The following is a 25009-nucleotide window of genomic DNA, read 5'->3' on the forward strand; positions in this document are numbered from 1 at the left end:
TGAGAGAGAATAAACTTTGGCTTTGGGGATTTCTCTTACAAGTGTTTAGGTAAAGTAAATATTAGTTTAACTAAAAATAGTCCTAGAAACATAGATCCCAAGTCCTAGCCTAAACCTCACTAGGACACAACATTTTTGTAATCACATGAACTCTACTTTCTTGCTGGGGCACTTAGTGCTTAGGAAGCAAATTCATGGAAAGAATGAAAGGTGTAAGAATGACTATGCACTAACATTAACTTCCTACTGTGTGTCAGACACTATGCAAGGCATTTTTATCTAGTTCCTCATTTAACTCTCACAACAACCTTGGGAGGTATTATCATCATTTGCTTTTTTACAGATGATAAAACTGAGGCTCAGAAAGGCTATTACTTGCTTATGGCACAGAGATAGTACACAGTTTAGAGAGATTAGAAAGCTAAACCTAAAGATCTGACTTCAAAGCCAGTTCTTTCCATTTCACCACACTATCACCCAATGAAACCGCCAAAATTTTAAAATGCCACCAGGGACTTATCTCTCATTGAAGTAGTTGGTTATATAAGCCATCAAGATTTATAGGGAACGCCAACACAAGTTCTTCCAGTTCCTTCCAAATGAATAAACACAGTGAAATCATAAATTTCACCTAATAACTGGTTTAAACATGAAGAAAATTTACCCCTCAGTCAAACAGCATTCTATTAAACCAGAATCATCTACTCACCCTGACGAGATAGGTCAGAAAACTTGGGGGAGAAGGGTGATTACTCAGCCACATGATCCTCATTAAGAAAAATAAGAAAATTATTCATATACTGTAAGAAAAAGAAATCTTATAGAAAAAGAACAGCAGAATATCACTTTTAATAGATGTCAAATATTTAGTGTCTTCGTTGGTTCTATATAGAGCTCTACCTAACAAAGTCAGGTTTAGGAATCATAAGTATTTCCATGGCAGGATAGAAACTATATAAAAACACACAAGGCAAATTTAAATAAAACAAAGATTCTCTCATCTATACACCCAATTCTTTCAAAGTAAACCAAAATTTTTCCATATGAATTTTCCTTTAGGAAACAAGAATCCCTCTTGACCAAGGAAACTGCCAAAAGAATACATGTTAATCTAACATGGCTGGCTTAATTTGCATATTATAAGACACTCAATTCTGGTATCTGGACATGGAAAAATAATCATTTTCAGCCACTTGTTTTACTGCACTTAAGTCTCAAGTACTCGCAACTAAAACAGATAGAATAGTGACATTTCATGATGTCCCAAACATATGAATCAACAACAGAGCAGGAAAAAAAACAAAGGAGAACTCATTAGAAAAGGTAACATTTGTGTCAGCTTTACCTCTCAGGAGTCTGGACAGAGTGAACCTTAATTCACATACCTTGACTCCTCAGAACTTTGCAGAAACAAAAGATCATGCTACCTTTTGTTTTTAAATCTCAAATGTCAGTAAACGAATGAAAGCAAATATAGCTTTCCAAGATGACTTTCTAAATCCAGATACTTTTTTTTCTTGTTGCTGTCAGTTACTATTCTAATTTCTAATTCTAATTCTAATAAAAATTTTAGCATAACTAAGAAAGACAAACTAAAATTACTCAGGGATTTTTATGCAAAACTTCCAATCGTGTGTCCTAAACTCTTTTATTCTGAAGTGAGTTCACAAACTCTGACAGATGTTTTATAACTCTGTTTAAATATTTAGTCAGTAAAAGGATGAAATAAAAAAAACTCAGAATGATTTCATTCTTCTCAAAAACCAGGGTGGTCTATGGGCAATTCTGGTACCAGCGGTGTTGCCGGGGGAACAAAATGAAAACAGGTGCCATCAAATTCAAATTAAAGATTTAGTTCTATTTTAAACCACCTTAAACAATGTTTCCATAAACTTTCTAACTGATACTACTATAAATTTGACAATATTTTATAACAAGAAAAGGATTATAAATTGTCTGTAGACCATCAAATTTTAACTGTAACAAATTTAGGCTGATTGGCAACACTTCCTTTTTAAAAACTTTCTTTCATTAAATATGCAGCATCATTTTAAAAATGGAATGAATATATAATATAAGGCAAGTCAAAACAAGGAAACAGAGCAAGTATAAACTTTGATAGTCTTCTCTGAAAGATTTTTTACCTTGCTTTGAATCTATACAGTTTTAAAAATTAAGTACAAAAAAATCTAAATTCGCAACATACAAGGAAAAAGTTACGTATTTAATAACAGCAGGAAAAGCTTAACTTTTCCTCATAAACCTGAGGTATAAGCTTTATTGTTAAAAATTGAATGAAGTTTTCTCCACAAAAATTCCAATAACTTTTGTTTTATTTTAGCATTCAAAAAAATATAAGTACTTGGCCTCTACCATTAAGCCCTTTTTTTACTCCTAAAAGAGATGAAGCAAGTGTCTCTTAATATAAAAGTTAACTGTCTTAAAAAGTACATTATAGTATTAGACATTTTCTTACTTGTTTCATACAGTATCAGTGACAACATTTTATTTTGTTAAAAGTTTTATTCTAATGAGCTTCTATGAAATTTTCAGATAAGTGAGGTGATATTGCAGATAAGTTGATGTTCTTGATAAGACTCCACAAGAGTCTTCAGAAAACAGTTACGTACTTTGTTCCCAATGAAAAATCTAGATAGACAGGCAAGATGAGACGCACATTCTGCAGTATTATTAATTTAATTAGAAAATAATTTCTTTGTATCAGTTTTGACATGAAAAATTTTTAAACTTGTAGGAGCATTTCATCTTGCATGGATGAGAGTTTTTTTGTTCTGATCATAAATAATCAAATTCCATTGTCATTTCAAACCTCTCAGACAGTTCGAAGTTTTATTTTTAGCAGTGCTCTGGGGAAACACAAGTTGGTTCATTAGTGTGGAATCATAACTTACAGTCAGCTCCGTTAGTTGGATTCTTTCCAATACTTAACCACACTGAGGGTTTCATCAACTAGTTTTCCAAAAAAAAACTTAAAGTTTGCAGTATTAACAGATAAATGTCTTTGAAACTAATATTTCTAGTTTAAAAATTTTCCCCATTAAATTATATTTGCAAATATTATAGACATAGAATCTTTTTGCAAATTAGCACTAGTATTTGAATCATAAAAAAAAAAATACACAGTATTACATAAAGTTGACCAAAGTAAAACTTCCTTTACAGTTATGTTGAAGTTTCAAATCATATCACTTGTGTATAATTATAAAATTACTGTACTGGTCTACTGCTTACTTTGAAAGTGATTAATCAAAGTCAGAGAAAGCCAACCATCAACTCAAGTGTGTTTCAAATTTCCTTCTCAGAGAAATGTCAAAAAAAGATGAGTCAATTTTACTTTAATTAAAACCTCATTTAGAAATATGAAATAAATGTTTTCTATTTAATTCCAATTATATTTCAATTGTGTCCAGCTTTCCAACTGCTTCTGCTACTTGATTACACGTGCCAAATTAATCTTATGATTCATATAAACAGACTTAAAAATCACAAGACTTGGATATTTGATTATCTAGTAGGTATACACTATTTTATATCTTATTCTAAATCAAACAAAAAGGGTATTAACAAAAAAAATTAACCATAAACAAATTAGCCTCAATTCATTAATGGCTTATTTATCTCTTAAGTAATGCTTCACCTAAGAATAAATACTTAAATTTTATTCTTCAAATTTTATAAATCTTAATTTTTTTCTTCTTTTTTTTCTTATATTCTCCACTATCTCATAAAAGCATGACTATTTGTCTAGATTTCTAATTTTGAATTGCTTTTCCAGAAGAGTTAGAAATAACTCTTCTGTTAGAACCAGGATATGTTATATTAACCCAATCATAAAGCACCCTAAAGTTCTGTGATCCAGGAAAGACTCCTCTAACACCAAATGGCCATAATGTGAAACCCACAAAATACCCTTAGCTAAGTTTCAGATGTGTGTATTTGGTTAGTTCAAATGCAGGAAGACAAGTCCTGTGTACATTCTAACATCCTTTGTACATCTTTTCAAAGAATAAGAAAGTAGGGGAAATAGATTCACCTAAAATATTTCTGTATTACTATTAAGCAGCAATTTTCCAAAAATTGTAAGTAGGAATTTTAGAACAAAAGACACTTTCTGTCATGTCTTCTTGGGGTGCTTCACACAGACAGTCAAGGAACTACCCCAAAAATCAATGAATAAGTAAGGGAATATAGAGCCTACAAGAGAATCAAGCAACATGTGGCATAAGTGAAGTTAACACAGCACCACTCCCCATAACACATGAATCAAACAAATCTCCTGGTCCTCCCTCTCTCCATCACGTACCTTCTTTCTCCCACACTGTTCTATTTATGGCCTAGCCCTTTAAAGGCACCTGAGGGCAGGAAAGATTCAGGATGCCTTCCACATGAGAGAAGAAACAACTCACTGATGAAACGGAGAGATGTTCAGAGAAGGCTCTAGCTCCCAGCATCCTTCAACCATGAGCTCTTCCATCTATATCTCTAGTAGACAACTGTACTTACAGATACTCTTCAACCCTTCTCAAAGGTTTCATGTTGACAAATATTTGAAAATTAGTACTTACTGCAATGTATAAAAAATGAATACAAAAAGAAAAAAAAAAAGTACTGACTCGTGATTATTTTTTAGAGAAGGTCAGAATAGTTGCTAAGAGGATTCTGACTACAGCTAACCAGCACTCCTAAGCCAAGCACTGCTTAACAACAGTATTACTGCCGTTCCACCTACTGGCCCTGTCTAAGTCTGGCAACCATATAGGATGCTTTACATAGCTTCTGCAGCAGTAAGTGATGGGCTCTTAAAATACAGTCATGCATCATTCATGAGAGGGATACATTCTAAGAAATGCATCGTTAGGCAATTTCATCATTGGTGCGAACATCACAGAGTGTACTGAAGGGGAACAAACTTTGCCACCCCAAAATGTGTCTCTTTAACATGAGGATGATTTTAGGCTGATCATTTTTAAGAAAAAAAAGACATAAAGTTTTTCTTGTTACTTTCCCCTTCGCTGCCTAAAAAAATTCAGATAAAAAAACCTGTCTCAGGAAGTGAGCTTCCACCTTAGCATAACATGAAGTAGGTGGTAGATGCAAGGAAACTAGAAAAGCCTGTTTGTTGGGCTCCCCTCTGTGTTCTTCTGTTTCTGTGTGGCCAAACACTTGTTTTCCAAATGTTTGCTCCTTTTCACCTCCCTGTGAATTGCCTTCCTTCTCTTTGAAGTCCCTGACTTTCCTAACGTCAACATCTTCCTTTGTCTTTAGCTGAGGATGGTATTTAAGGTAAGGGCTTTGGCCATTTTGGAAAATTACCCAGTTTTCCTGGGTTTCTTCCATGTATATATGTTACTAAACTTTTGTTTGTTTTTCTCCTGTTTATCTGTCTCATGTCAATTAATTCTTAGACCAGCCAAAAGAACCTAGAGGGTAGAGGAAAATTTCTTCCTCCCCTACGGTACTTACACAAACCTAGATGGTATAGCTTACTACACACCTAGGCTATATGGTACTAATCTTACGGGACCACTGTCATATATGCAGTCCATCGTTGACCAAAACGTTGTTATGAGGTGCATGACTATATAGCTCTTGCTGTTCAAGGCATGAGCATGTTATAAACAGAATATACTTTAAATCCACTCTCCCCATGGCTAATGACTGCACTTACACCCTCAATCACATTTCTTTCTATTTTGACCACGGCCTTGTTTCATTGTTTATCATGCTTGGCCCCACTCCTTACATCTTCAGTCCTCTCTCTGGATCCTTCATCTCATTCCAAAATCAAATTAACTCCCCTCATCCTATTAAAATCCTTCCTCAGCCCTGATGCCTTCAAACTATTTCCCCAACTTCTCTCCTCTTCTTGGTTGCCAGATACCTCAAGTAGAGTCTGCTGGTGCTGCTTCTACTTCCCTACTTCTCTTTCATTCCTTGATCCCTCAGGAATAGGCTTCTATCTACCACTCAACTGAATTACACTCCTGAAAGTTAACCATGACCTCCAATCTGATAACCTCTTCATACTACCCAATCTAAAGGCAAGAAAGACAAACATTGGTAAAAAGGTCATTAATCACTTTCTTCTTAAAACTCTTTTCTCCCTTGCCTGAAACACCATATTCTCCTAATTCTTCTCTTACTCTCCGGCTTCTCTTTTACTTCCCTCCTCCAAATCCTCAATATGGTTACTTGTTATTCTGTCCCTCAAATTTTTTTCCATCACTCCTAGGAACTTTTCAGAACTTTTCTTCCGGAAACTTAGCAAAATAGTTTGTAAATGCACAATACCAATAGCACAAGAGATACCAGAAGCAGTCAGGTAGTCGCAGAACAATTCCACTTACCCCAATAACTAATTAGCTGGCAATAAGAGGAATGCTTCCCTACTGCACACACATATATCAGTGTTCAAGGTTAAGAAAACCACATTTGTATTTTTTGGCAGTAAAATACATTTTAAATGAAAAAAACATTTAGAATGTTTTCTTTTTTAAATGATTGTACTGCTTGAAGGAAGTATCTAACAATCTGTTCATTATTAATTGCATGTTTTCTGATATGGTTAATTATTTAGTCTTGATGAAATCATTCAGCTGGTTAAGACTGCTTAATGATACAAAGTTAAAGATAGGATGTATAAATTGCAATGTAAACATCAGTTTCTTAAGGCTCAAAAATAATTTCCTCTAAAAGAGAGTTCAAAAAATTCTATATAGAAATAAAAAATGAAATCCACAGAGAATTGATATATCTTAATTTAAAAGTTGTCAGAATATTTATATTCTTCAAAAGTATAATTTATGATAATTAATGGCTAATAATTTATTAGTATGAAATATTAAAACCAAGGACATTTTTACACACTTTAGGATTGCTAACTGGCAATGGCTTCTTTACTTAAGTTGTTCCCTTTTGCATAAAAAAAAAAACAACTATTCATTTTAAAGCTTTATCATAAAAGCAGAATGTATATGAAATTATTTCATTTAAGCAATTTTTTAAACATTTTAAGGGTCAAAAAACTTAAGGATATGGGGAAGCTATCAAGATATAGAGCTAAATGAAAATTACAAAACAACATAATCTCAGGATTCCAATTTTGGTTTAAAAACAGTATGTTCTCATGGGCATGATATATATGCAAAGCAAACAGGAACACCATATATCAAAATGTTAACTATAAGTCTCCAGGTAGGACAAGTGCAAGTGATTTTTATTTTCTTCTTTATACTTTGTTTTCTTTCTTTACGTTTTCCTTCCTTCCCACAATACACATGTATTACATTTGCTGTTAGGCTTCCTGGAAGAATAAACTCTATATTCCATTCAGTTTTCTGCCTTATATTTTGATGGAGTGGAAAAAGACCATCTTCCAAAGCCGTATAGAGTGGCTTTTTAGCATTGTCAGTGTTCTCAAGTACCTGATCCATCAACAAATCCCGTAAATTCACTTTCAAAATATACCAGAAACCAACTACTTCTCACTATCTTCACTGCTTCTATCATCCTCATCCAACTCACCATCATCCCTTGCTTGGTTTATACAAGTCTCCTAAACTAGTTTACGTGATTCCACCCTTATAACTCTTCAGGCTATTGTCATGCCACTCTTCTACTCAGAAATCCTCAGTAACTTCTCATCTCATTCAGAATAAAAGCCGAAATGTTACTATAACCTTCAAGTCTCTGTGATCTGTACCAGGAGTTGCCAGGCACGCTCCCACTTCAGGACCACTGAACTTGCAGTTAGTTGCTTCTACCTGGCAAATTCTGCACCCAGATATCATTTCCTTCATTTTTTATGGAAATGTCATCTTGGTGAGGCGTTCACTGGCAATCCAACACAATACATCAACCACTCCATCACACCCTTGAGATTTCCTATCTCAATTCCCTGCTTAAGTTGTCTGCTGTAGGACTTACTAAAATCTAACATACTAGATGTTGTATTTATTTCTCTTCTTTATTATCTCTCTTCCTCATTAGAATATAAACTCAATAAAGAGAAATTTTCATCTTTTTTTCTTACTGCTGCATCCTCAGTACCTAGAACAGTCCCTAGCACATAGTAGGTGCTCAGTAAACATCTGCTGAATGACTGAACAAATGCATTCCTGCATAAAGCCAAAGCTTCCCAGTCACAGTAATAGTTGGCTCACCCAATATCACCACATGATGGCAACTCATTTATTCATATTCTGAAATTCAGTATCTAACATGACATTACAGAAGGCTAGAGATCTGAAGTACAGCTATGGTGAACAATAATGTAGCTATATTTTCTCAAGCTTAAAAGAGAACATCTAGGATCTTCTCTTCAAATTGCAGGAATAAAATTATGACCTGATTTGATATATGAAAGGGACTCAGAGAACACATTGCTGTTATTGTTCACACTAAAAAGTAAGCAATACTGTCTATAAACATATTGTTACTCTTCTAAGTTTTCCATTAGAATATCTGTGAGGCTGGATATAAAACTTTCCTTATGTATAAACAAAAAACAAGCTGAATATTATACTACTACGCACCTGAGTATCTGTTATCTAAGAGATCTTGGGATATTTTTATAAACATCAATCAATGCTGTGCAAAGAAGGCTAAAGGGGAACAGGCAATTAGATACTGTGAAAAAATGGAAGCAATCAGAAAAAATACAGTCCATGGTGGCAGTGACACAAGCTAAGCAGGAGGTATGGATAATCTGGGTAAGTGCCATGGAAAAATAAATATCATGATTGGAGTTGAGGCAAATGGAAACAGTTCAAATTGGCTTCGTACAGTACTCCGTGGAACATATGATGTCCATATGTCCATTACCAACAAACTGAAACATGGAAATAACAAAAGCAAATGCTGTGATGGCTATAAGAACACACCCAATGCCAGTCTCTACCACACCACAGCAGCATAACTTACTACAGCTGCCAGGTAAGTTGGCTAAGAAGTCAGAAGCAATAAGTAAAGACAATATACTATATTGTAAAGACAATATACTAACTATAAACTGTTCTCTTTCCCTACAGAAGAAAAAAATAGGATCTACACTACGAAGTAGAATGTGGCCACAATAAAGGCTGAAAAGTAAAGAACCATTTTTTTTTGCTATAGACAGCTTCCAAAAGTATAAAATACTTTAGAACTAAAGAGGCCAACATTTTATCCAAAACTACAAATGATTTAAGATCCAAAAAACCAAATAAAATAAGAGTAGAATACAATGGAATAACATCCAAGTAAAAAAAAATAGTAAATGTGACCTTTCAAGTTTGAAATACACAACAGAGAACTAAAATAAAATAACCAAAAGATGTGCTGAGAATCCATTATGTTTTCTGTCAGTGCTAACAAGTCTACCAAATTTTCTTTCCATATTCTCTAATCCCCAAAGTGATTCATTGTCAAGATACAATCATAATTGATATAAAAGAAGTAGTGCTTAGGCAAATGTCATGAAGGACCAATTTACACAACGAAGCCAAAACTATAGAAAACCTATAAAAAGTAATACTAACATCTTAGAGTCTATCTGGCGGTCCTGACCTTTTCAACCAAACAAAACCAGATATTCCCAGCCAGGTGAACTGCATAAAAATAACCTCAGCTCTAATTCAGAAATATATTGGTTGTCACTCACTGAAACGATATGGTAATAAAATCCAGCAGTTAAAAATACATAACTATTTAATAGTAAATATCAATGTCATTCCTGTTTCAACTCAACTTCCCATTCTATCCCCAAACTCCCAAATTTGAAACCAAGCACAATTTCTTGAGTAGCTGGAGAGTGGTTAAGGAAAGGAAGCTATGCTTGTTTGTATGGAATCTGCCATTTCCTCCCTGCCAAAACACTTGTTTAAAAAGTCATGTAATATTTCTATTAAATTGTAAATGCAGCCGACAAGGAAATGGCCTACTGGCAGTGTATTACCTTTGTGGCAGTGCCAATGCGCCTACAGCAAAATAGCGCACATGATAATTTCAACGTGCATTCCCAAATAACAAAATTGTGCTTTACATAAATACCACAGAACCTGAGCAAGATCCAGAAAAAGCAATGAAAATTTGCCCAAGCTTTCATGCTTGCCTATATCAATTGTATGTCATAACTAAAGCAAAATAGAAAAGCATCTACATATGTCCAAGAAGCTTGTGAAGTTAGATCATATAACCCTGGGAAAACTATTGCAACTTAAATCTGTGTATTTCTTGTTAACCACTGTAACAACTCACTAATAAAAATTAAGAAAAACTATGGGTATCAAATGAACCAAAATGTACTAACTACACACAAGTCCTTAAAGACCATAATGTAACTTATTAACAGGAACATATGTTCAGTGTAAGCCACAATTGTTATGTTAAATTACTTCTTCCTTTGATATCATTCATTTGATTACAGAATTTAAGAGATTCACAAACCTTCCAATTAAAATGGTGAGCTTCAATTTATAAGTCACCTACTGCGATGCTTATACAGTCACCTCTGATCATTTATCCCTTACCTTTCATTACATAGCACAACTACGTGTAATTATGCTATTTAAATGATCCCAGATGTAATGAAGATGATTCTATTTATGTGAAAGTTATATTGAAAACTAAGTTAACATAATCAAATCATTAATCTATAATTAATACAGTCCTCTAAGGCAGCTGAAGAATTCTACTCTGCAGGAATTTAACTAAAATACAAACATTTTTAAAGTGAGGTATGTCTTAACTATCTTCATTTTTTAAAATGTCTGTCCAGCCATAATTTTAAAAGTCAAATTTGCTGTAGATAGCATGTCCTCCAAAAATATTATGAATTTTTAAGCATTATACACTTGAAATTACTCCTGATTACCTCCCAAGCTCCCCCAACACACACCTAGATATTTATGTCTTCTAAAATAAATGCTAGCTTAGGCCTCTAGCCTAAACAGTTTCTATGACTGGTTTAAAAGCAAAACAAGGGGCTAGCCTCATGGCATAGGTATTCAGTGCGCTCCACTTTCACAGCCCTGGTTTACAGGTTCGGATCCGGGGCACGGACCTACACCACTTGTCAGCCATGCTGTGGCGGCAGCCCATATATAAAAAAAACAGAGGAAGACTGGCACAGATGCTAGGTCAGGGCTAATCTTCCTCAAGCAAAAAAAAAAGAGGAAGATTGGCAATAGATGTTAGCTCAGGGTGAATCTTCCTCAGCAAAATAAATAAATAAATAAAAGCAAAGCAAAACAAAACTTACTAGATCAATAGATCTTACTAGATCAATAGTCTATACAATTGCTTTTAAGATGTAAGTCTTCGACAAAACTTAACAATTATATCCCCATTAGCAAACCAAAGCTACTGTCCAGAGGCCAACACTAAGAGTGCTCACTAGTCTTTCTGTACAAAAAAAAAATTATATGAATTATATCAATTTAAAATTTAAATTTTAAATAAATAAACTGTTCTCTGTAAGTGTGAAAGTCAATGATAGGCCTTTCAAGTTGTATTTTATTAGCATTCACTTATTTTCATTTTTTAGTTTATTATACTGACTCTTATTCTAAGTACATTTATTATTGTAAGAAAGAAGAATCTGAGCTTGCCAGATTTCAATATTAACACCAAAGAAGTACCTCTGAGATAGGAAAGGGAATCGAGCACATATTTAACAAAAATATTTATTGGATACTCATGTATAAGTCACTCTACTAGGTTCATTCAGACACACAAAGATGAAATACACTTGCATTTAAAACTTAGATCTCGTAGGGGAAATAAGACAACTACATAATAACTAAGATAATACATAGTAAGTTGAAAAGTGCCATAAGAAAGTAATGGAAAAGGTGATAGGAGAATTCAGAGAAAGAAAAGATTCTTTTAATCAGCAGAATAGGGAACTTCAAACAGTAACTGGACATACCTAAAACTAACCTTTCCAGAAGTAAAACAGTATGGGGGGGGGGGGTCATAGATGCCATATGCATACATATTTACTGGTTCCAGATTAAAACACAGAACAGCGATGTGCTGTGATGAAGTAAATAGTAAACAAAACCATATCCTAAATATACAATATAACAAGAAACTCTCTTGAAGGTCACTGATATTATTATTGAGAGCCACAGCTCTCAATCTTTTGGGGTCAAAAAACTCTTGTTTTAAGGAGCTATTATTTTCATTTGATGAAAATTCTGACCTCTCTCACCGGAAAAATGCACATCTGCACAAACACCAATATTTAAGTGCAACTTCAAGGGGTCCATTGACTCTCTGAATTCTCTGCCCCAGAAAAAGCTCATTCTACTCTCTTGTGAGTCACAGTTTCCATCACTGAGCTGAGGATATAGTGAAAATAAAGTAGAAAACATCTGTATATCACAGTCTGACATGAGGTTCGAAAAGAGAGAGTTACATGTACCTCTGTCCTCATGGGCTCGTTATTTCCATATTGTTTCCAGTAGAGGCTGCACAAGTCATCTCAGCAGCCATAAGCAAGGGCTTAAAAGCTTTCAGTAACCTCCCTGGCTGGCAATAAACTCTTTGGGCACTGTGTAAGGTCCCAATAACTCCAACCCTAATGGATACCCTAAAACAAAGTCAGGTGATGATAAAGCAACTGTCTGATCCTTTCCACAGCCAAACGCTCCTTAAGTGACAATGGCAAATATTATTAAATAAGTACCCTTTGCAAGAACTTAAACTAATTTATAATCTCAATGCAAGACTTGAAAAGTAACGTAATAATGCTACTTAACATTTCTATAGTATTTAATATTTTACATGTATTGTTCATTTACATTATCTTATCTGATCTTCACAACAATTCCAGGAATTAGACAGATGAGAGTCCATTACAACTAATTCATAGATAACAAAATTGATTGAGGACTCACAAGTCTCAAACACCACATCACACCACCACTATGTGGCAACAATGAAAGCATTATGTCATTGGAAGAATTCAGATTTCCAAAGCCTGGTACAGTGATTCTTGCACTGCAAACACAAATTACGAACCAATACTGGATGATGAAATCGATCTAATGGATTTGAATCACCTACTTTTTTGTTAATGAAATAGAACAGAAAAAGACAAGAGAAGACAAGACTGTGACAGATAGAAATCAGAGTGAATCACAAATAGTGATCCACATTATGCACATGCATAGGTAAGTACTGTTTTATGTAAATTTTGTTTCAGTTGTGTGTATGCGGACATGAATATGCACACACACATGTGCATAATGGATCACAATGTGAAATATATTTCATACTGTGGATCACAGTCAAAAATGTCTGAAATGTAAATGCCATCTTTCAATCATTAATAAATCAATATAAATTGCCTCCTGTAAAGACTCCCACACAAATACAGGGAAATACTGCCTTTGTCAGTATACCACATTAAAATCTTAAAAAGATGGATTCTAGTGTAATTCTTTCTCAGTAATTCTTTCTCTAAGCAACGCTTAATGGAATATGTCTCCAAAACTACCATTCATTTTCATGTAATTTGTATGTCAGTAGGAAAATGACGATTGCTCCTCAATAGTTACCAAACTAATCATGTTTACAGAGCACTTGGCAACACCAACAGCAAGGTTTGAATATAAATTAACAGTGGGAATTTGTCTTCCCTGGGAAACCCTCAGGGGTGACCCCAGCAAGGCTCAACCAAGAGAAGTTGAAATCTGTTTATTCTGTTCTCCTTGCTTGTTTATCACTTCAAGAATAATAACTCCAACTAGACAGAAATATGTTCAAATTTTCACTGTAATAAACCTTAATCCCCAATTTAGGGGCTGGAATGCCTGGTACTCCCACATGTATTAGGACCACAGGGCAGAAGAATTTTAATTTTCAAATAGAGCAAAAAACCATACGTCCCGTAAGTAGTACTGAAATTCTCCAATGATCCAATATGCCCCACTCCTCTGGATACTTGGCTATTTCTGATCTGAAAGTATGGTTAATAGAATCAAGGTATCACTTGAAATAATCAGGCAGAAAAATGTAGAGAACAGACAGGGAGGAAGAAAGGCAATATGCAAAGAAAGAAAAGCACAGGTTGGGAGGGGACTGTGTGACCATTCGTGTATACATGTTGTCAGGGGACAAAGGACAAAAGCAAGGAAAGGCAGCAGTGGGAGAAGAGAAGAAAAAGGAAGATGAGAACAAGTGCACAGGAGAAAAACAAGTGATGTATGTAACGACAAAACTCATCTCTAGCCATATGATCCTATATAATTTGTAATATATATACACACATATAATTGAATAAAAGTTGTTACAGTGTACGTATACTATAAATAATTGAATATATATCTATGACCCCTACACACACACACACACACACACACACACACACACACACACACACACAGGAAAAGCTAAATAATTCTAACACTAGAGTGCTAGTTATCACTGGACTGGAAGTCCCAAGAGAACAGGAAACATGTCTGCTCTGCTTACCACTACATCCTCAAAGTCCAACTGGTACACAATAAATGTGCAGTAAATATCTGCAGAAGGAAATAAAGGAAAGGGGAACTGAAGTAAAAAATACAGGAAGAAAATTCCAGGGTACTTGTCTTCAAAATTCAAACATCCATACTTAGATGGCATTTAGTTTCTCTGACACAAAATAACCAACATAAGGCAGTAAATATACTCTCCAACTGGTCCGAAGGTCAACTTCCTTGCCTCCACATTAGAACATACATTTCCTCCATTTTAACATTAATTCTAAATCAAAATTATTTTAATATTAATGATTAAATTTTATATTACTGCTAAAATGGGTATGTCCCACAATAAAAATACACACAATTACATGGCAGATAAGTTTTAAGAGTGTTATTCTCACCACTAAAGGAATCATTAAAAATTATTTTTTAAAAAATAATATCCAAATTATTTAAAATATTGATTTACAACTATTAAATATTTATACAACTTCTCCAGAACACATCTATTGCATAAAGCAAAGTAATATACAGTCATGCATCACTTGACGGGGACACATTCTGAGAAATGCATCATTAGGCATTTTTGTCATTGTGAGAACATCATAGAGTATACTTACACAAATCGAGCCAGCAAAAAGGAAAACGCAGATCAATACTTAGGAAAAGCCAATAAAAATGAGATCAGAAACTCAACAACAAAAAAATAAACAACCCAATTAAAAAATGGGCAAACCACTTGAATAGACATTTCTCCAAAAAAGATATACAAATGGACAATAAGCACATGAAAAGATGCTCAACATCACTAGTTATTAGGGAAATGCAAATCAAAACCACAATGAGATACCACTTCACACGCATTAGGATGGCTATTATCAAAAAGACAGAAAATATGTGTTGGCAAGAACGTGGAGAAACTGGAACTCTTGTGCATTGCTGGCGGGAATGTAAAATGGTATACCACTATGAAAAATAGTATGGAGGTTCCTCAAAAAATTAAACATAAAATTACCATATGACCCAGCAATCTCAGTTCTGGGTATATACCCATAACAATTGAAAGCAGAGTCTCAAAGAGATAACTGTACACCCATGTTCACAGTAGCATTATGCACAACAGCCAAAAGGTGGAAGCAACGAATTGTCCATGGATGGATGAATGGATAAACAAAATGTGGTCCATACATATGATGGAATATTATTCAGCCTTAAAAAAAGAATGAATTCCGATATATGCTGTAACATAGATGAACTTTGAAAATATTATGCTAAATGAAAAAAGTCAGACACAAAAGGACAAACATTGTATGATTCCACTTATATGAGATGCTTAGAACAGTCACATTCATAGAGACAGAAAGTAGAATAGCGGTAATGAGGTGTTGTGGGGAGGGGATAACAGAGAGTTACCGTTTAATGGGTACAGAGTTTCCGTTTGAGATAAAAGTTTCTGTAAATGGATGGTGTGATAGTTTTGCAACAATGTGAATGTACTTAATGCCACCGAACTGTATACTTAAAATAATTAAAATGGGAAATTTTATGTTATGTATATTTTACAATAAAAAAAAAAGAACAGAAAGACAAGGAGATATGTCCTGAAATTAGTCATTATTAATCTTAAACTACATATAATTGGAAAGAAGAGAATAGATTACAGGGGGTGTAGTGGATTGGATGGTGGTCCCCAAAAAGTTATGTCCACATCCTAATTCCTGGAACCTCTGAATGCAACCTTATTTGGAAAAAAAAGGATCTCTGCAGATGTAATTAAGTTAAGGATCTTGCAAGGAGGAGATCATCCTGGATTATCTGACTGGGTCCTAAACCCAATGATGTGTCCTTTTGAGAGAAGGGCAGAGGGAAATTTGAGACAGACAGAAGAGGAAAAGGCACAGACTCACAGAGGAGAAGGTGATATGAAGATGTGAGCAGAGACTAGAGTGATGCAGCTACAATCCAAGGAATGCCAACAACTACCGGCAGCCACCAAAAGCCAGAAGAGGCAAAAAATGAACTGTCTTTTAGAGCCTCTGAAGGGAACGCAGCCCTGTCAACACCTTGATTTCAGACTTCTGGCCTCCAGAATTGTGAGAGAATAAATTTCTGTTGTTTTAAGCCACCAAATTTGTGGTAATTTGTTATGATAGCCCTAGGAAACTATCGTAGGAGGCAAAAGGATAAAATAAAAAGTGAGAGAGTAGACTTCACAAGAATAGAACATGTCATTCAAGCCAAAATTTAACTATGAAAAGCAAAAGAAAAACGAGAGACCTGGGCTTCGCCACTAAGCTGTAATCCCTGGCCATGCGATGTCTGAGGGCAAAGTGCTAAAGCCCCCCCATCCTGGGCAGGACAGGAGTGTGGTCTGACTGCATGCTCCTGGGCCAGTGTCTAGGGATCTGCAACAGCACCCCTATAGGGGCACCAAGATACAAGACCACAGAGAAAGTCTGTACCCTACTATCCCAAGCTTTAAGAGAGAGGTCTTCATCCAGGACATTCCCATCAGGAAATTTTAACTCTGTGAATTAACATGACCATATTCCTTCATCCACTCCTAGATGAAATGAAGATACTGGTCCTCTGCCCACCATGTTAAATGACTGTGTGGAATCTTCCAGAAGGCAGTGCCATGCACACACAATAAGATGGCCCAGGTGTCTATTGAGCCATATACAGTAGGGACTGGGAGATGGAAGATGTGTAAGTGTGCTGGGTGTAGGTACGGTATTGCTCAACTCTCACCTCTACCCCAGCCCAGTATTCCAGATTTTCTCAACCTAATTATTAACCGGGCAGGAACAAGGTCATGGATTCATTTTAATTAAAAAACGGTTAACTCAGGGGCCGGCCCAGTGGCGTAGTGGTTAAGCGCACGTGCTCTACCGCAGCAGCTGAGGGTTCGCCAGTTTGGATCCCAGGCGTGCACCAACACACCACTTGTCAAGCCACACTGTGGCAGCATCCCATGTAAAGTAAAGGAAGATGGGCACAGATGTTAGCCCAGGGTCAATCTTCCTCAGCAAAAAGAGGAGGACTGGCATCAGATGTTAGCTCAGGGCTGATCTTCCTCACACACACACACAAAAAAATAGTTAACTCAGTTTTCACTCCTTAGACATGGATATGACTACCTGTTTTTGTATGTCTTTTTTTTTTTTAAGGAATTGTGTTGGATTAGGAATATACTTACTTGTGAAAAAAGTAGTGCCACGTGATCTGCAATGAGGGAAGCTACTGTGAGTGTGTTTTATTTTTTAATATGCACTATAAAGTGTGATTTTCTTTTCTCCTAATGTCTGTTTTTACCTTGCACATACTGGAGCATTTACCTTACTTATTAAAATGTATGTTTCTCTATGTTTCTCAAAAAAAAAATGGCGAGTTAGACAGGCTAGTTGGAAAAAACAGCAAAGTTAAGGAAAAGGTTCTTCAGGAAAGAAAGATAACATCATTTTCAAAAACATCAATCATCAAAAATAACTTTTCCGCTAGAACAAAGAATAGTAAAATTCATATGGGGCAACAAAAGACCCCAAATAGCTAAAGCAATCCTGAGAAAAAAGAATAAAGCTGGAAGCATCACAATCCCTGACTTCAAAACGTACTACAAAGCGATAGTAATCAGAACAGCATGGTGCTGGTACAAAAACAGACACACAGATCAATGGAACAGAATTGAAAGCCCAGAAATAAAACCTCACATCTACGGGCAGCTAATCTTCGACAAAACAGCAAAGAACACACAATGGAGAAAGGAAAGTCTCTTCAATAAATAGTGCTGAGAAAACTGGACAGCCACTTGCAAAAGAATGAAAGCAGACCATCTGTTTTCGCCATGCACAAAAATTAACTCAAAATGGATCAAAGACCTGAAGGTGAGACCCAAAACTATAAAACTCCTGGAAGAAAATATAGGCAGTATACTATTCATCATTGGTCATAAAGGGATCTTCTCGAATTCCATGTCTACTGGGACAAGGGAAACAAAAGAAAAAATAAACAAGTGGGACTTCATCAGACTACAGAGCTTCTGCAAGGCAAATGTAACCAGGATCAAAATGAAAAGACAACCCACCAGCCCAGAGAAAATATTTGCAAACCATATATCCGACAAGGGGTTAACCTCTACAATATATAAAGAACTCACACATCTGAACAGCACAAAAACAACCTGATCAAAAAATGGGCAGAGGATATGAACAGACATTTTTCCAAGGAAGATATACAGATGGCCAATAGGCACATGAAAAGATGTTCAACATCACTAATCATCAGGGAAACGCAAATCAAAACTACACTAAGATATCACCTTACACCCGTGAGAATGGCTATAATCACCAAGACAAAAAATAACAAATGTTGGAGAGGATGTGGAGAAAAGGGAACCCTCATTCACTGCAGCTGGGAATGCGAACTGGTGCAGCCTCTACGGAAAACAGTATGGAGATTCCTCAAAAAATTAAAAATAGAAATACTTTATGATCTAGCTATCCCACTTCTGGGTATTTATCCAAAGAACATGAAATCAATAATCCAAAGAGGCTTATGCACCCCTATGTTCATTGCAGCATTATTCACTATCGCCAAGACGTGGAAGCAACCTAAGTGTCTATCAACATTGACTGGATAAAGAAGATGTGGTATATATATACAATCAAATACTACTCAGCCATAAAAAAAGACAAAATCGTCCCATTTGCTACAATATGGATGGACCTGGAGGGTATTATGTCGAGTGAAATAAGCCAGAGAGAGAAAGACAAACACTGGAGGGTATTATGTCGAGTGAAATAAGCCAGAGAGAGAAAGACAAACACTGTATGACCTCTCTCATATGTGGAATATAAACTAACACACGGACAGAGAGAAGAGTTTGGTGGTTACCAGGCGGAAGGGAATTGGGGAGTGGGCATGAGGGATGAAGGGGCACATTTATATGGTGACTGACAGATAATAACGTACAACTGGAATCTCACAATGTTGTCAACTATTATGACATCAATAAAAAAAGAAGAGCTAAAACAAAAAAATTAAAAAATAACTTTTCCATGTTGAAAATATCTACAGGGTTCCTTTCCTCGTAAGTAAGTAATGTTATGACATATACATCTATAGACAGAGAGATCTTTTTTTAGTCTAAAATAACTCCTAATTTACTCTTAAATAGAGATTGTCAAGTTGTATATAAGTTGAATTTCCAGAAAATTGTCATTTAAATGTCTCCAATTGTCTCAAGTCACATTTGACATAAATCTTCCTAGAATATACTATGTATTTATACATCTTATTTTTAAAAGGTAATGAACATTCAGTATGATATTGTATAGATGTAAAATTCTTAGTTTGATTTTGATTTCCTTTCCTTCAGTTGATGTTAAGAAATCATCAGTCACTTTGCCTGTGTCCTTAGTCTGACTCAAACAGTTCTTTCCTTACTCCTTCCACTATGCTGAGCAACAGGTAACAAAACACAAAAGCTTGTAAAACAAAACAAAACATAAGCAAAACTGTATTTAAAAGAATCAGTGTGGTCTTAGTGATGTCTAAGGAATAAAGTGCTTGGATTTGGTGGAGGGATACAGTGATAGATATTTAGAAAAATGATACTATTCACTCATTTCCTGGGTTTTGAAAATTATATTTCCTAAAGGGCTGAGAAAGATAGAAGACTGATCTCCACACAGGTATGAGGTTAACTGAATTCAAAATTAAATTGTTTTAATCTTTTATTTATTTAACTGACCAAAATTAATTCAGTGGCTTCATATTTAACTTTTTAAAATAAACTGGGTTTTGATAAAATTGGTTTCCCTTAACATTGTGAGAAGATTTACTTCCATTTGCCATCACTCATTAATTTTAATCTAATAGCTGGATGTAAATTACTTCTTTTTGCCATTATTCATTAGTTTTAATCTAATAGCTGGATATGACACATTTTCATCCCTCTCATAAGTACAAAGCTTCACATGTTTAACGTGTACTTCACTGTTGCCCTTTATAAACAGATATTACTATCCACCACAGTGAAGATATGCTTTGCATACACTACAAGTGACTCCAAAAAAAGAAAAAAGATAGCTCTATCAAAACTAACAAATTTAGTTTATCCTTTGCCATCAAACAAATCCAGTGCTTTTAATAGCTCTTTTTATTACGAAATTCTTCCTTGAATATCTATATTCCAAATATCTCTTAATCTCTCTCAAGAATGATTAAACAAAGTATCAATCTTTGATAAACTGATAAACTAAAGCACATACAACAAATGACCTTGGCCTTAACGCCTTCAAAAGACCCATTCTCAATTAACTGCCAAGTTCCAATTTAACTTAATCGCTTTCATTTTCTAATTTAGTGCCATCTTTAAATTCTTCACATCCCTCAAAACATATGTCCTACAAAAAGCTTAATCAGTGAAAAACAATATTAATTTGTAACTATTTAGGCAGCAGTAACTCCATTATAAATTATTCGAGCTTGATGCATCACTTCTTGCCCCTAATTCTTGCTGGCCTAACCAAGAATGAGTCTCAAGCAGTCCTGGAGCCTGGGCATACTAAAAAGAGGGTATGTCTGAGAAAATGACTAGGAAACCAACTCCCAGTTCACTCAGTCTAGGAGTCAGCATCGCTGTTCAGGGGTGGTTCCTATTATATGCATCTAGAGGGCAGGCGTAGTGGAAAGGGCTACACCCTTGTGAGAAAAGACTGGATAGAATCCTCACTCCAGTCAGGCAGTATCGATAGTGGCTGGGCACCCCCCAGGATGTGGAGGCTAGAGAAGCCAGCCTGCCACATTCTAACTTTGTCTCCTGTTCTAGATAGCCAGCTATACACAGTAAATTGTATAATATCCTTTACTTATATTAAAATAACTAGCATTCTTTGCTTCCATCTGTTGTAGGGATCTTTCCATCAATCCCATCTTCATTCTATTGTGACAACTTTGTAGACTACTGGTTATCTCATTAGCCTATATTGCTACCCAAAAAATGAGTGGGGAGCAAAAGAAAAAAAATTAAATCTGTCCATACTTCCTGCCACTCTGGAAAACTTAGAAGGTTCATATTTTAAATTAATAATTATAATGACGAGGGGCCAGCCGGGTGGCATATCGGTTGGGTTCACGTGCTCCGCTTCGGTGGCCCAGGGTTCGCGGGTTCAGATCCCAGGAGCAGACTGATGCACTGCCATGTTGGGCCACGTTGTGGCAGTCAGTGTCCCATATAAAGTGGAGGAAGATGGGCACGGATGTTAGCCCAGGGCCAATCTTCCTCAGCAAAAAGAGGAGGATTGGCAACGGACGTTAGCTCAGGGCTAATCTTCCTCACACACACACGCATAAAAAATTATAATGATGAGATTTTACGGTCTGTAGATTCCTTATTTTTGCAAACCACTCCTCCATTTGCATACAGTTGAGATATAAACACAGAAGATATTTCTTTGGTGTCTAGGCAAAAGCACAGACTAGCTTGAGTTCATATCACAGTTTTACCACTTACAAGTTGTGTCATCTTAACAAATAATATAATCCTTTAAATATCCACTTCATCCAATCTACCCATTAGAATGGAGATTAAAATATTTATTTCACAAAGTTGTTAAAGAAAAATTTTAATTGCAAAAGAAAACTTCAATATTTCACTCACTAGTCACAGTTTCATATCATATCAGCTTTTTCACACCTTAACTACCACTTTATCTGCTCTCTAACCTCACTGAAAAGACTGAGATCTGAATTAACTGGTTTGGGGTAAGACTCAAGCACCAGAATTTTTTCAAAGCTCCCCAGGTGGCTGCTATGCAGCAAGAGTGGTGAACATTGCCTAGCTCCTTGATCCCTCCATTTCCTGATACTCTTTCCTCTCTTTCCAGTCTGTATCCCATTGGTACCCACCTGAACTACTCTCTCAACAGCATCCCTAAATGCCCTGTAGCCCCTCCTTCCAAAGACACTCATTCATTAAAACCCAAACCTGGGTTCAAGGCCATAATGCACTCCATTCCACTGCTAAGCGTTGCTAGAGGAAAGCCCACAAACTAGGATTGAAGACACTACAATTTCTCACTTTCCAACTTGAGCTCACTCCTCAACAATCTTTTTTCTGATGGACAGCTCTTTCTTTTATCCTCTCATCCAACTCCCCATCAAACTATTCTAAACCTTGATGAAGCAGTGAAGATTATTAATTTTATTAAATTTCTACTCTTGAACACACATCTTTTTAATATTCTGTGTGACAGAATGGGAAATACAGATAAAGCACTTGCCCTGTATACAGAAGAACAATAATTATCTCGAAAAAAAGCACTTGTGTGTGACTGAACTGCAAACTAAATAAGGTGCAACTCTTTTTTCAAGGAACACCTTCTTTACTTGAAAGAATAACTGACAGAAAACTACAGCTATTCAGACTTGGGTATCTGACAGATGTTGTCTCAAAAATGAACCAAGCGAATCTGTCATTTCAAGGAAAACTATAGTATTTGTTACCAATGATAAAATTTGAGCTTTCAAGTGAAGACTCAAATTTTGGAAAACTAGTATCTGCCACATGATCTTGACAGTTTCCCCAATACTTGCAGTGCATACTCTATTTATTTATTTATTTATTTATTTATTTTGTGAGGAAGATCAGCCCTGAGCTAACATCCATGCTAATCCTCCTCTTTTTGCTGAGGAAGACCAGCTCTGAGCTAACATCTATTGCCAATCCTCCTCCTTTTTTTTTCCCCAAAGCCCCAGTAGATAGTTGTATGTCATAGTTGCACATCCTTCTAGTTGCTGTATGTGGGACGCGGCCTCAGCATGGCCGGAGAAGCAGTGTGTCGGTGCACGCCCGGGACCCGAACCTGGGCCGCCAGCAGCGGAGCGCGCACACCCAACCGCTAAGCCATGGGGCCAGCCCACAGTTCATACTCTAATTTGTAAAAGTAGTTCACAAACATGAGAAAAGTTAAATAATGATAACATAATTTGAATAGCAACTTAAAACCCAATTGTGTTTGGAAATTCACAAGGCAACACCTGATAAACTGTCCAAAAGAACTGTAGAGTCAAGAATTGTTATATACAAATTGTGAGGAAAAAAGAGAAATCTACTTAGGTGGTGGCCATCAAGGAAGGCTCTATACAGAAATAAAATCTTAAGTTGGGACTTCAAAAATGGGTAGGATTTGGACTGGTAGAAAAAAGTAAGCAGGGCATCCTAGAAAGTCTGTGAGAAAGACAGAATTTTAAAAATAAATACTATCTTCAAGTATATTTTTACTATTTCATATGTGTTAATTCAAACTGTCAAGTGATATTTTAAGATCCTGGAAGGCAGGGGCCACATATTAAAATTCTTTGGTATCTGCTAAAGAGACTATCTCAGGGTCAAATTTAATATGTTGAACTATTTGGTTAGAAAAAATAAGATTTATACACGGAGGAGGCAGAACAGTAATAATCTAAGTCCTGAGTTAAATCCCAGCTCTGGCACTTAGCTAGGTTGCCTTGGACAATTTAGTTAACTGCACTGACTCAAACTCAAATACATCTAGTTTGAGGATCACCCTAAAAACATCCTAACTAAAAGTACCAAAAATAACTAATAATCAGAGAAGAAATGAGAGTTTGCGTTGCTGACTTTATGCCAACCTTGTTTTTCATGTTATTTTCAAACAAACAATTCATGTTCTTTTTCACTTTAGCAAAAGGAATTTATATGCACAAGAAAGATGATACATATTATATACAACAGTATTACTCAAAGAATTCTCTTTAAATGTGGCAGGCATATTTTTAAATATTTTCAGTATAGTATACTATTACCTACACTATTGAAATTCAATCCATAATAGCATTGTAATATCAGATATAATTCTAATTTATTCTTCTTCAGATATTCTAAAATACTGCATTCTTTTTCCTCCCCATCTATTTACTTCACACACTTCTCCAGGCATCCTGACATCATCTGACACCATCTTCTCTTCTCTACACACACACACACACACACTTTTTCTCTCTTCCTTTCTCTCTTTCCCTTCATTCCTATCCTTTCTTCTTGAGATGACTACAGCCACTAGAGGGCAATAAGCTTACAAAGATAAACGTACTCACCTATAATGAATTGAGATTTGCATACTAAAAATCTAGAAACTCTATTATCACAAACCCTAAAGCATAGGCAATTAGACTTGAATATGCAAGGTTTACACTTCAAACTCAAAAACTATCCTGGAAAAAGAATTCATAGATGCATATAATAATGTTCAAAAAAGGAATTCTATTTTCTCACTGAGCACTAAGGAAATTAGATTAATTTGCTTACAGGTACATAGCAATACTAGAAATAAGGATTTTTTTTAGTATTAGCCAGACCAGAGAGGAAAAAGGGGAGAAACAAAAACACCGAAAGGTAGAATTTGCAGGGTGGGTAGAAAAGTAAGAATCAATTTCTTCCAAAGCCTCCACCGCCACATTGAGAATACAATGAGCTAAAGAATGTAGTAGACTGACCCACCCATTCTTCC

The 25009-nt window shown here is 35.6% G+C and overlaps 1 protein-coding gene across 3 annotated transcripts in view; it reads right to left on the minus strand.

The window, feature by feature from the left end:
- Positions 1–25009, minus strand: part of STK3 (serine/threonine kinase 3) — a 295939-nt gene that overhangs the window by 180721 nt on the left and 90209 nt on the right. The window lies entirely within an intron of this gene.

Source organism: Diceros bicornis, chromosome 21, assembly GCF_020826845.1.
Source record: "Diceros bicornis minor isolate mBicDic1 chromosome 21, mDicBic1.mat.cur, whole genome shotgun sequence".
In the NCBI taxonomy this organism is placed as follows: domain Eukaryota; kingdom Metazoa; phylum Chordata; class Mammalia; order Perissodactyla; family Rhinocerotidae; genus Diceros; species Diceros bicornis.